Raw genomic sequence first — 14182 nt, forward strand, 5'->3', positions numbered from 1 at the left:
TGGGTGGATCTTGAATTTTTTCGTCGTCCACATCCCAACCGTCCTGACCGCAGTCCGGCCAGGGCTCTCCTGATAATGAGAGATATTTTAGCAAGCTCAAAATGTCGCCAAAAGGTGAGTGTTGAAAGATGTCCGCGACGGCAAACTCCATGATCGACGCCCAATCGGATTCGATTGGTGGGGGCGCGGGAGGTTCGGAGTCCGGCAAGGAGTCCGGCACCTTGGAGTCACGAGCTTCAGAAGGGACAAAGTCAGTATTCAGCTCTATCGCCGTAGAGGTTGCAGCCCCCGAGGCGGTGTCTAACCACCCGTCCTCGATCTGCACAGCCGGCTCCGAATCGAAGGTCGGAGCGGACTCATGTGCGGCCTCCAGTGCACTGTCCGGCAGCAGAGCTAAATCATGCCCATCATGACAGTGCGGCATGCTCGGCTGTGGCTCGAATCCATTGAAGATCAAGTCTCCGCGGATGTCAGCCGTGAAGTTCAGACTTCCAAATCTGACCTGACGGCCAGGGGCGTAGCTTCTGATCTACTCCAGATGGCCAACCGAATTGGCCCGCAGTGCAAAGCCGCCGAATACGAAGATCTGTCCGGGGAGAAAAGTCTCACCCTGGACCGCGTCGTTGTTGATGATCGAAGGAGCCATCGAGCCTATCAGTGACGACACAGAGGAACTCTCAATGAAAGCACCAATGTCGGTGTCAAAACCGGCGGATCTCAGGTAGGGGGTCCCGAACTGTGCGTCTAGGCGGATGGTAACAGGAGACAAGGGACACGATGTTTTACCCAGGTTCGGGCCCTCTTGATGGAGGTAAAACCCTACGTCCTGCTTGATTGATATTGATGATGTGGGTATTACAAGAGTGGATCTACCACGAGATCAAGGAGGCTAAACCCTAGAAGCTAGCCTATGGTATGATTGTTGTTATCGTTGTTGTCCTACGGACTAAAACCATCCGGTTTATATAGACACCGGAGAGGGCTAGGGTTACACAGAGTCGGTTACAATGGTAGGAGATCTACATATCCGTATCGCCAAGCTTGCCTTCCACGCCAAGGAAAGTCCCATCCGGACAAGGGACGAAGTCTTCAATCTTGTATCTTCATAGTCTTGGAGTCCAGCCGATGATGATAGTTCGGCTATCCGGACACCCCCTAGTCCAGGACTCCCTCAGGGAGCGCAAGCGCGCGCTCAGGGACGTCTATGCGATAGAGCCAGTCGCCCCAAAATTTAATCCATGGTCGTCATGCCCGATCACCTTCGATCGCAGGGATCATCCGACCAGCATCCGTCATGGCAGTTCAGCCGCATTGGTCCTCGACCCAATAATTGATGGATTCCACCTGACGTGAGTCCTCATGGACGGTGGCAGCAGCCTCAACCTGCTCTATCAGGATACAATGCGCAAAATGGGCATCGATCCATCAAGGATCAAGCCCACAAAAACTATGTTTTAAGGAGTTATACCAGGTGTAGAGGCCCGCTGCACGGGCTCAATCACATTGGAGGTCGTCTTCGGATCCCCGAACAACTTCCAAAGCGAAGAGTTGATCTTTGACATCGTCCCCTTCCGCAGTGGATATCACGCACTGCTCGAATGAACCGCATTCGCTCGATTCAATGCGGTGCCGCACTATGCTTATCTCAAGCTCAAGATGCCCGGACCACGCGGCGTCATAACAGTCGATGGAAACACGGAGCGCTCCCTCCATACCGGGGAGCACACTGCGGCCCTGGTAGCGGAAGTACAGAGCGGCCTTTTAAGGCAGAATTTTAATTCACGACGAAGCTCCCAGATACTGTCAAACGAGTCCGGACTACTCCGCAGCATGACAATTCGGTTCATCAGGAGCTAGACTAGCAATTTGACCTTCGTCTCAGTCCCGACCAAGTGGCGGCATACATACCGCGTGTACATAACTACACACTGAAAATACCATGGGCAGAGAAGGAGGCATAACCAGATTGTTGTCCACAATACGGCTCGACCTTTTCCGAACACATATACTTTCACTTTTTCTTTTTTATCATTTTTAGACTCCTTCTCCACAGGCCCCTCGTGGTGGCCTGCTCAGCGGTCCTTTCAAAGGACGGATACACCAAGGCGGCAAGTAGCACAGACTCGTGGGGGGATCTCTGGATGTCTTTCTCGACGGTCATTCTACCTATTTTCGGGACCCACATGCAAGCCCCCCCTTGATCTTGGCATGTCAAATAGCCTGGGTGCTTATCACACTATTTGTACAAATATGCTTTGACGTATTAATCTAATTATAATGAAAACATTTTGCGAACCAACTTACGTGGCATTGGCTTACTACTTCATTTTTTCACTATTTTTTGCACCCATACACCCTGGTACATCTTAAATTGGCTAGGGGCTTCACTATGCTCCATACTACAGCAACAAAGTCCGAACACTTTGACAGTACAGTTCGGCACCTCGAATTTTAGCATTATATGCATTGGCTCTGAATCATGTCTTTGGTCAATAGTTGGTTTGCCCGGCTCCTGTGCTTACTACCTTATGTTCTGCTCTATCAGCTAGGGTAGTAAAGGGAGAACTACTGCGATTGTGTTTCTGGTTTATCCGAGCAAACACCTTAGTAGAGAAAGCCGAAAACTGACTGTCATGATGTGGCGAGAGCTGGTCATCTATTTGGAGGTTCAAAATCTATTTCAATTTTCTCCGCCTTGTGCGACAGATCGGCCTTCACCCGATCAGGTGTCTACAGAACCCTAGTCCGGATTAAATACCAATCAGGGGCTGCGCCTATATTTTTATTTTGTCAAACTCCTATGGCTAAGTGAGGGTGATAAAGTCGAATAGTCTGATTGCCTGGTTCGTTGCGCTAAACACCTCCTTCAAGGACCAAACTTTTGGATCAAGAGTGTTTAGATTCCATCCCGAACACCCCCGTACTACCTACGTGGGGGCTGAAGCCGCCAATTGGCCAACTCTCAGATTTAACAAAACAGCCGCATAGGAGGTAAAGTTTTAAATAATAACAAGCATTATATTACATATCACCTTTGTTTCACCATACATGCCAGGATAACATGAATGTATTCATTAAAAAATAATGTCCTTCACACATTGCTCCGCTACAGTGCGGGATCCCTCCAGGACATCATCGAAATACCGCACGGGCGTGCGGTGCTCCTTGCCAGTGGGCGGTCCCTCGGTCGCGAGCCATTCAAGATAAGATTAGTTTCTTCACATCTCTGCAAAACTCGATCGAGGTTGCTTAAGCAATCATCGAAATAAGTCCCATAAACTGAGAAATCATCCATGAAAACCTCAACAATCTTTTCACAAAAGTCAGAGAATATAGCAGTCATACATCTTTGAAAGGTAGAAGGAGCATTGCATAAACCAAAGGGCATATGTCTATAAGCAAAGGTACCGAAAGGGAAAGTAAAAGTAGTTTTTCTTGATCCTCTTTTGACACAGGTTTTTGAGAAAAACCAGAATAACCATCTAGAAAGCAAAAGTGTGTATGTTTTGATAGTCTTTCTAGCATTTCATCAATAAAAGGTAGAGGATAATGATCTTTCCTAGTGGCTTTATTCAACTTTCTAAAATCAATAGCCATTCTACATCATCTAACAATTCTTTGTGAAATCAATTCATTCTTATCATTAGGAACAACAGTAATACCTTCCTTCTTAGGGACACAATGAACAAGAATTACCCATCTACTTTTAGCAATAGGATAAATTATACATGCCCCCAGAAGCTTTAGGATTTCATTTCTTACCACTTCTTTCATCTTAGGATTTAGCCATTGTTGGTGATCAACAACTGGTTTATCATCAGGCTCCATATGCATTTTGTGCTGACATAGTGTGGGGATAATGCCCTTAAGATCATCAAGACTATATCCAATAGTGGCACGGTGTTTCTTCTGAGTTTTCAATAACTTATTTTCTTCATGCTCTGAAAGGTTAGCAGTAATAATAATAGGATATATATATATCTTCCTTTCATCAAGATAAGCATATTTCAGAGTATCAGGTAATTGTTTAAGCTCAAACACAGGATCACCCTTGGTTGGAGGAGGATCCCCAAGAATCTCAACAGGCAAGTTGTGTTTCAAAACAGGCATTTGGTTAAAGAATATTTCATCCGACTCCCTCCTTTCATTCATGAACATATCATTTTCATGGTCTAGCAAATATTGTTCTGAAGGATCAGTAGGAGGCACAACAATAGAAGCAAGACCAATAATTTCATCTTTATTAGGGAATTCTTTATCATGAGGTTATCTATGAAATTTAGAGAAATTAAAATGATGAGATACATCCCCAAAACATACAGTAACAGTTTCTTTTTCACGATCTGTCTTAGCATTAACAGTGTTCAAGAAAGGTCTACCAAAAATAATGGGAGAGAAATCATCTTGTGCGGAACCAAGAACTAGAAAATCAGTAGGGTATTTTATTTTCCCACACAAGACTTCAACATCTCTAGCAATCCTAATTGGTGATATAGTATCTCTATTAGCAAGCTTAATTGTGACATCAATATCTCCTATTTCAGCAGGTGCAATATCATTCATAATTTCTTGATATAAAGTGAAAGGAATTGCACTCACACTAGCACCCAAATAACATAAGCCATTATAACAATGATCTCCTATTTTAATAGAAACAACAGGCATGCTAACAACAGGTCTATATTTATCTTTATCACCCAGTCTTCTAGCAGTTTCATCATAGAAGTAAATAACATGCGCATCAATATTATCGACCAAGAGATCATTTACCATAGCAGTACTAGATTCAACTTTAATTTGTTCAAGGGTGTAGGTGTTCTAGTATAACTCTTACGAACCACAACTGAAGCCTTAGTATGTTCCTTTATTCTAAGAAGGAAATGTGGTTTCTCAATATAAACAGTAGGAACAACAGGATCAACATTATAAGTAATGGTTTCTTCTTCATCTTTAATATGTTCTACTACTTTCACTTCAATGGGAGGATGATATTTAAACCGCTTCTCCTTGGGGAGATCAACATGAGTAGCAAATGATTCACAGAAGGAAGCTAATATCTCAGAGTCAAGTCCATATTTAGTGCTAAATTCACGAAAAGCATCAGTATCCATAAAAGATTTAATACAATCAAACTTAAGGTTTATACCTGACTCCTTACCTTCGTCGAGTTCCCAATCTTCAGAGTTGCGTTTCATTATTTCCAATAAAACCATTTGAATTCAATACTCTTCTTCATAAAAGAACCAGTACAAGAAGTATCGAGCATGGATTGATCATTACGAGAAAGCCGAGCATAAAAATTCTGAATAATAATTTCTCTTGAGAGCTCCTAATTGGGGCATGAATATAACATTGACTTAAGCCTCCCCCAAGCTTGAGAGATACTTTATACTTCGCGAGGCCAAAAATTATAAATATAATTCCAATCACGATGAACTAGATGCATAGGATAAAAGTTTCTGATGAAATTCCAATTTCAATCTGTTGTAATTCCATGTCCCAATATCACCGCATAGCCAATACCATGTCAATGCCTTCTCCTTCAAATATAAAGGGAAGACCTTCTTCTTGACTTCATCCTCGGGCAAACCCGCAAGCTTAAATAATCCACAAACTTCATCCACATAGATTAGATGCATATCAGGATGTAATGTTCCATCTCCTACATAAGGATTAGCTAGCAGTTTCTCTATCATACCCGAAGGAATTTCATAAAAAATATTTTCAGTAGGTTCAGTAGGTTGAGGGGAAACTCTTTTCTATCCAGTTGGGGTGAAGATACCCCGAACAAACCCCTCAAAGGATTATTTTCCATAGCAACAAGTGATAGTAAGTTTCAGCACACTATATAAATTTTTCCTTACCAAATTCCACTTACCAAAGGCGCTTCACTCCCCGGCAACGGGGCTAGAAAAGAGTATTGATGGCCCACAAGTATAGGGGATCTATCGTAGTCCTTTTGATAAGTAAGAGTGTCGAATTCAACAAGGAGTAGAAGGAAATGACAAGCGGTTTTTAGCAAAGAATTCTCTGCAAGCACTGAAATTATCGGTAACAGATAGTTTTGTGATAAGATAATTCGTAACGGGTAACAAGTAACAAGTGTAACTAAAGTTAAGCAAGGTGTCCCAATCCTTTTTGTAGAAAAGAGCAAGCCTGGACAAACTCTTATATAAAGCAAAGCGCTCCCGAGGACACACGTGAATTATTGTCAAGTTAGTTTTCATCATGCTCATATGATTCACGTTCGTTACTTTGACAATTTGATATGTGGGTGGACCGGTGCTTGGGTTCTGTCTTACTTGCACAAGCCTCCCTCTTATGATTAACCACTCTCGCAAGCATCCGCAACTACAAAAGAAGAATTAAGATAAATCTAACCATAGCATGAAACATGTGGACCCAAATCAGCCCCTTATGAAGCAACACATAAACTAGGGTTTAAGCTTATGTCACTCTAGCAACCCATCATCTACTTATTACTTACCAATGCCTTCCCCTAGGCCCAAACAATGGTGAAGTGTCATGTAGTCGACATTCACATAACACCACTAGAGGAAAGACAACTTACATATCATCAAAATATCGAACGAATACCAAATTCACATGATTACCTATAACAATACTTCTCCCATGTCCTCATGAACAAACGTAACTACTCACAAAGCATAATCATGTTCATAATCAGAGGGGTATTGAATATCATTAAGGATCTGAGCATATGATCTTCCATCGAATAAACTAACTAGCATCAACTACAAGGAGTAATAAACACTACTAGCAGCCCACAGGTACTAATCTGAGGTTTTGAGACAAAGATCAGATACAAGAGATGAACTAAGGTTTAAGAGGAGATGGTGCTGGTGAATATGTTGATGGAGATGGACCCCCTATCGGCTAGAGATCATTGGTGATGACGATGGCTTCAATTTCCCCCTCTGGTAGGGAAGTTTCTTTGGCAGAACAGCTCCGCCGGAGCCCTAGATTGGACCTGCCCAAGTTCCGCCTCGAGACGGTGCCGCTTCATCTTGAAAGCTCTCTTATGATTTTTTTTCTAGGTCAAAAGACATCATATAGTAGAAGAGGGGCACTGGAGGCCTGCTAGGGGGCCCACAAGCCACAGGGGCGCGCCCAGGGGGGTAGGGTGCGCCCCAGGCTTGTGGCCTCCTGGTGGGTCCCCTCTAGTATTTTCTTCGCCCAATATTTTTTTATATTCCAAAATAATTCTCCGTAAATTTTCAGGACTTTTGGAGTTGTGCAGAATATGTCTCTCAGATTTGCTCCTTTCCAGTCCAGAACTCTACTCCCTCTTTGTGCAAACCTTGTAAAATAAGACAGAAAAATCATAAGTATTGTACCATAATGTGTATTAACAGCCATAATGTAATAAATATCAACAGGGGAGCTGACGAAACAAAATTCCAACCGCCACAAGTTCCAGAACCACGAGGTCCAATCTAGACACCATCATGGAGGGGTTCATCATCCTCATTAGTGCCTCTCCGATGATGCATGAGTAGTTCATTGTAGACCTACGGGTCCGTAGGCAATAGCTAGATGGCTTCTTCTCCCTTTTTTATTCTCAATACAATGTTCTCCTGGAGATCTATCTGATGTATATAACTCTTGTTTGCGGTGTGTTTGTTGGGATCCGATGAACTTTGAGTTTATGATTAGATCTATATCCATGAATATTATTGCTCTTCTTTGATCTCTTATATGCATGATTATTTATTGTTTTCATAAAAGTGATGAAGATGTTAAAGTGATTGGTGTTTATTCTATTGATTCCTTGTTTAGTAAAATTAAAATTGATGATAAAGGGACTGAAGAAGAGTCAACTTTATTTAGAAGGCATCTTGATAATTCGGAGGGTGAAAATCTTGATGAAAAAATTGATAAAAGTGGGTTTGGAGAGATCAAAACTTTAACTAGTGATGTACACACTCTTTTGGATTACAAAGGCTTTAATTATGATAATTTCTGTTTGATTGATTGTATTTCTTTGTTGCAATCCATTATAAATTCACCTCTTGCTAATGAACAAAATAAAGCTTTTACTAAACATATCGTAGATGCCATGATGAAAGCTTTGGAAAATAATAATTAGAATTAGAGATTTCAATTCCTAGAAAATTACATGATGAATGGGAAACTACCATCAAAGTCAAGATTAAAAATTATGAGCGTTTTTCTTTATGTGATTTGGGTGCTAGTGTTTCCACTATTCCGAAATCTTTATGTGATGTGCTTGGTCTTACCAATATTGAAGAATGTTCTTTTAATTTGCAGTTGGCGGATTCCACTATTGAAAAGCCTATGGGAAGAATTAATGATGTTCTTATTCTTGAAAATAGAAATTATGCGCCCATAGATTTTATTGTTCTTGATATTGATTGCAATCCGTCTTGTTCAATTATACTTGGTAGACCGTTTTTACGCACTATAGGTGTTGTGATTGATATGAAAGAAGGCAATATTAAATTTCAATTTACACTAAGAAAGGGAATGGAACACTTCCCTATAACAAGAATTAAGCTACCTTATGAATCAATCATGAGGGCATCCTATGGATCAAAAACCAAAGATGGCAACACTTGAATCTATGCATTATGCCTAGCTAGGGGCATAAAACGATAGAACTTGTTGGGAGGCAACCCAATGAATAAAATTTATTTTTGCCTTTTTATTTCTGTTCTTCAGTGTTTGCACAATTATGCTACTGTTATGATTGTGTTTTTATGTTTTAGTTAGTGTTTGTGCCAAGTAAAGCCTTTGGGGTCATGTTGGGTAATAGTTGATTTGATCTTGTTGAAAAACATGACTTTTGCGTCCAGTAAAATAATTTTGAAATTTCACAAAAGCGGCAAAAAATTCAGAAATTTGTACACAATATTGTTATACAAATTGCCTGCGTTGTCCTAAGTTTTCCGAATTTTTGGAGTTACAGAAGTATACGAAGTTTTCAGATTACTACAGACTGTTCTGTTTTTGACAGATTCCATTTTCGTTGAATTGTGAGCTTATTTTGATGAATCTATGTCTTTTATAGGGGGGTATGAGCCATAGTAAAGTTGGAATACGGTAGATATAATGCAATAATAAAATATGAATGGGTTTTCAACAATACTTAGAGTGGTGATTTGCTTTCTTATACTAACGGATCGCACGAAGGTTTTGTTAAGTTTTGTGTGATTTAAGTTTTCAAGTTTTGGGTGAGATCACGACGGATGAAGGGATAGGGAGTAAGAAGAGCCTAAGCTTGGGAATGCCCTATGGCATCCCAAGTTAATATTCAAGGAGAACCAAGCAACTAAGCTTGGAGATGCCCCGTAAGGCATCCCCTGTTTCTTGTAACGACCATCGGTATTTTACTTGGAGCTATATTTTTATTCGTGACATATCATGAGTTTGGCTTGGAGCATCTTGTATTATATGAGTCTTTGCTTGTTTTAGTTTTTAGTTTTTCACAAGTATCCTTGCTGGACAGACCTATTGTAGCGACCAGACCTTTAACAGTCTGATCTCTGTGCACCAGTGTCATCCCTGGATCGGTAATGCTGACACGCACAGTACTTGAAGGATTTATAACAGAGTAGCAATCACACACTTATTACATCGAATGTCTCAAAAGAGAACTTATCACAATAAATATGGCTTAAGGCCATCTAATACGATAACAGCGGAAGGCTTGGAAGATAAAGCGAATCCATTAACTCCAACGGCATCACTGAGTGAAAGATCATGACCTAAGGCACCTTACTCGTCGTCTGAAAAGTCTGCAACATGAACGTTGCAGCCCGAAATGGGCCAACACATGGAATATGTTGGCAATGTAACACATAGAGAGTAATGAACAAATAATGCTATCACTACATGCATATATGGCTGGTGGATTGCATAAAGCCAATTTTCCCTACCACAGAGGAATAAATTTTATTTAACTATCATGGTGGTTGTTAAACATTGAGAAGGTTCCCCCAACTCAATCCCAATTAAGCATCATCATTAAACCCAATCAAATTTATTAAGTAACATGATGAGATTCACAGGATAATCCAAGAAACTAGATACTCAAAATGTCCATAACTGGGGACACGACTAACCATGATTAGTTTGTACACTCTGCAGAGGTTTACACACTTTTCCCCGCAAGACTCGATCTCCTCCGTTGGATTTCTCGCACTACAAGGTGTTTGAGAAACGGATGACCGAGACACAGTCTTTCAGAAGCATTAACTCTTTACTCTGGGTAGACAGTACCAACCTACATCCCCTACATCTTCTAGTCTACCACTGAAAGAGGTCACGTAACATACTCAACTATGCTAGAGCCCATAGTAGCTTGCGGCTGCACATGGAAGTTTCTAGCATGAATAATCTTATGATCCCTTTGAGCCTGGGTGGTGGTCCATAGGAGAATCACACGGTACCCCGGGATTTCCAAAAATACAGGCAATACCGGGTTCCCCAGGTGCCTCAATCCACCCAGATGTGAATTAAAGTAGCCACCTTAAGTTAACCATTAATTAACAAACTCACAACTGTCATGGATACACTCACCCAATCCACGTCTACAAGCATAGCATAGCAATATAAGCAAACATAGAAGTAACTCCCAAAGGTTTGATAATAAACAGGACAATAGGTACTACCTCATCTACTTCCCAAAACCCACATATTAAATCAGATCCTAACAATGCAATCGTTCGAGGATTGATCTAATGCAATAAAACTGGGTAGTAAAGAGGTATGATCAAAGTGTTACTTGCCTTGCTGATGATCCATGAAACCTAGAGACTCGTAGTAGCACGCTGCGCACTCCGGGAACTATATCGCAAACAAACAAGCATACAATAAGCACTCAACAACTAGCATGGGTAAAACTCAAATAAGAGATCTAACCAGAAAGTTCAACTTAAGAACTCCGGTTTGCAAAAAGAATGAAATCAAACGAAGCAACGAAACTCAAACGACAAAAGAAACAAGCTTCATTACTAATCTGGACTTAAATCAAATTTTACAGTAGCAAAAACTTTTTTGAGTTGGTTAAACAAAAAGAGGGTTTCAATATGAAACTCTAGGCGCTTGAACCGCCTGATTCCGATAAACAAGCGAAAAGATAAACTAAAACAAAAATCAGGGCAGAAATCGCGATTGAAAATAATCGCAGAAAAACCCTAGAAAAAACAAAAAATGACGAACAGGCTAACGAACGAACGTTCGCTGTCTGCGGCTAAACGGTGAAAACCGTTCATAAAAACAAACGAATGAACCGACGTTTGCTAAATAACTAAACCAAAAAAAGGATCTATTAAAAAAAATAAACCGGGGTTTCTAAAAAAATGACGGTTTTCTTAAAGAAAACCACCGCGGCGGCGGCTACCTCCGGGAACTCCCGCGACGGGTCCGGCGGGTGGCGGCGGGGCTCCGGCGGGTGGCGGCGGTAGGCGGCGGCGGGGCGACGGCGGCGTCGGGCAGCGGCGGCGGCGACGGCGGCCAAGGTTAGGGTTTGGGTCGGAGAAGGTGGCTAGGCTCGCGGGTGGACTCGGCCCCTTATAAAGGCCGGCCGGGCTAGTGTCCGGCTCGGGCACGACCCGGTTAGGTCGGTTAGTTTTTTTAAATTCCGCGCAGATAAACAAATAAGAGAAATACTAAACGGACTCCAAAAGTCCTGAAATAAATTTTCCCCGTCCTCTAAAAATCTACCGGACAAAGTGAACATTTATTTAGGCCTAAAATGCAATTTGAAAAACGCATATTTTTCCTAATTCAAAAGAAATAGCGATAAAACTCCGAAATAAAATCTTATTTGATTTTAATATTAAATCTCCAATATTTCTTTATTTTTGGAAAGTCATTTTATTCCCTCTCTTTTTATTTTTATAAAAGAAATATTAGAAGAGAAAATAATTAAAATCAAACGATCCTCTTTTTAAAATTTTAAAAAAACTCAAATATGAAAATAACAAAATCCCCAAGTCTCTCCGTGGGTCCTTGAGTTGCGTAGAATTTCTAGGATCAAACCAAAATGCAATAAAATATGATATGCAAATGATGATCTAATGTATAACATTCCAAATTGAAAATTTGGGATGTTACAAACCTACCCTCCTTAAGATGAATCTCGCCCTTGAGATTCGGGTTGGCTAGAAAATAGGTGAGGGTGGTCCTTCCGTAGGTCTTCCTCTCGCTCCCAGGTGGCTTCATCCTCAGTATGGTGGCTCCAATGAACTTTGCAGAACTTGATAACCTTGTTGTGTGTGACTCGGCTGGCAAACTCGAGAATCTTGACTGGTTTCTCCTCATAGGTCCAATTGCTATCCAACTGAATCGCTTCCGGTGGCACTGTATCTCTCAGAGGGATATCAACCATCTCTGCGTGGCACTTCTTCAACTGGGAAACGTGGAACACATCATGAACTCCTGACAATCCTTCGGGCAATTCCAACTTGCAAGCAACTTCTCCCATACGCTCCAAAACTTTGTATGGTCCCACAAAACGTGGTGCTAACTTTCCCTTAACTCCAAAACGCTTAACTCCTCGAAGTGGGGACACACGAAGATAAACTTTGTCTCTGACTTCGTAAACTGTCTCCTTGCGTTTAGAATCCGCATAGCTCTTCCGCCTAGACTGGGCTACCTTGAGCCTATCGCAAATCAACTTCACTTTCTCTTCGGACTCTTTAATCAAATCTGGTCCAAACAACTGACGGTCTCCAACTTCATCCCACAACAATAGTGTCCTGCACCTTCTTCCGTACAACGCTTCGAAAAGGGGCCATCTTCAAACTGGATTGATAACTGTTGTTGTAAGAGAACTCTGCATATGGCAAATTGTCGTCCCAACTAGATCCATAATCTAGCGCACAAGATCTCAACATGTCCTCCAAAATCTGATTGACTCTCTCAGTCTGTCCATCTGTGTGTAGATGAAAGGTTGTACTGAACTCTAGCCTGGTACCCAAAGTTTCGTGCAACTAATTCCAGAACTTTGAGGTAAACTGGGTTCCTCTATCTGATACAATGGTCCTGGAAATTCCATGCAGACATATGATCCGGGTCATGTATATCTTTGCCAACTTAGCACTTGTGTAAGTGGTCTTCACTGGGATGAAATGAGCTACCTTCCTCAAACGATCGACTACAACCCATATCGAGTCATAGCCTGAACGAGTCCTGGGCAATCCCGTGATAAAATCCATGCCTAGCTTATCCCACTTCCATTCGGGTATCAGCAATGGCTGTAGCAATCCTGCTGGCTTTTGATGCTCTGCCTTCACTTTTTGACATACATCACAAATTGCTACAAACTCCGCAATATCCTTCTTCATTCCGGTCGACCAAAAACGGTCCTTCAAATCCAGATACATCTTGGTATTTCATGGGTGAATCGAATACGGCAAATCATGGGCCTCCTGCAGAATGAACTTTCTGATCTCCGGGTCATTCGGCACATATACGCGGTCCTCAAACCATAATGTATCGTGCTCATCTTCATGAAATCCTTTAGCTTTTCTTTTGCTCATCTTCTCCTTTATCTCGGCAATCTCCTTGTAGGTCTTTTGAGCTTCTCTGATATTATCCATCAAAGTAGACTGAATCTCCAATGCTGCTACATAGCCTCTCGGAATTATCTCCAAACATAGCTCGCGAAGATCCTCAGCTAACTCCTTGGGTAACTCACCAGTCAAGAGGGTGTTGACATGACTCTTGCGGCTCAACGCATCGGCTACTATGTTAGCCTTTCCGGGGTGATAATGCAATCTCATATCATAATTCTTAATGAGCTCCAACCATATCTTTGCCTGAGATTTAACTCCTTCTGCGTGAAGATATACTTCAAACTGTAGTGATCCGTGTACACCTCACAATGGTTGCTGATGAGAAAATGTCTCCATGTCTTAAACGCATGCACTACGGCTGCTAACTCCAAATCATGTGTAGCATAGTTCAACTCATGGGGTTTAAGCTGTCGTGAGGCATAAGAAACAACTCTTCCCTCCTGCATAAGCACTGCTCCAAGTCCTCGACGAGAAGCGTCACAATATACTTCATAATCCTTGCACTGATCTGGCAGAATCAACACCGGTGATGTAACCAAACATTTCTTCAACTCCTGGAAACTGGCCTCACATTCCTCAGTCCATTTGAATTTGGTGTCCTTTTTCAACAACTCCGT

Source organism: Triticum dicoccoides, chromosome 3B (assembly GCF_002162155.2).
Source record: "Triticum dicoccoides isolate Atlit2015 ecotype Zavitan chromosome 3B, WEW_v2.0, whole genome shotgun sequence".
Taxonomy (NCBI): domain Eukaryota; kingdom Viridiplantae; phylum Streptophyta; class Magnoliopsida; order Poales; family Poaceae; genus Triticum; species Triticum dicoccoides.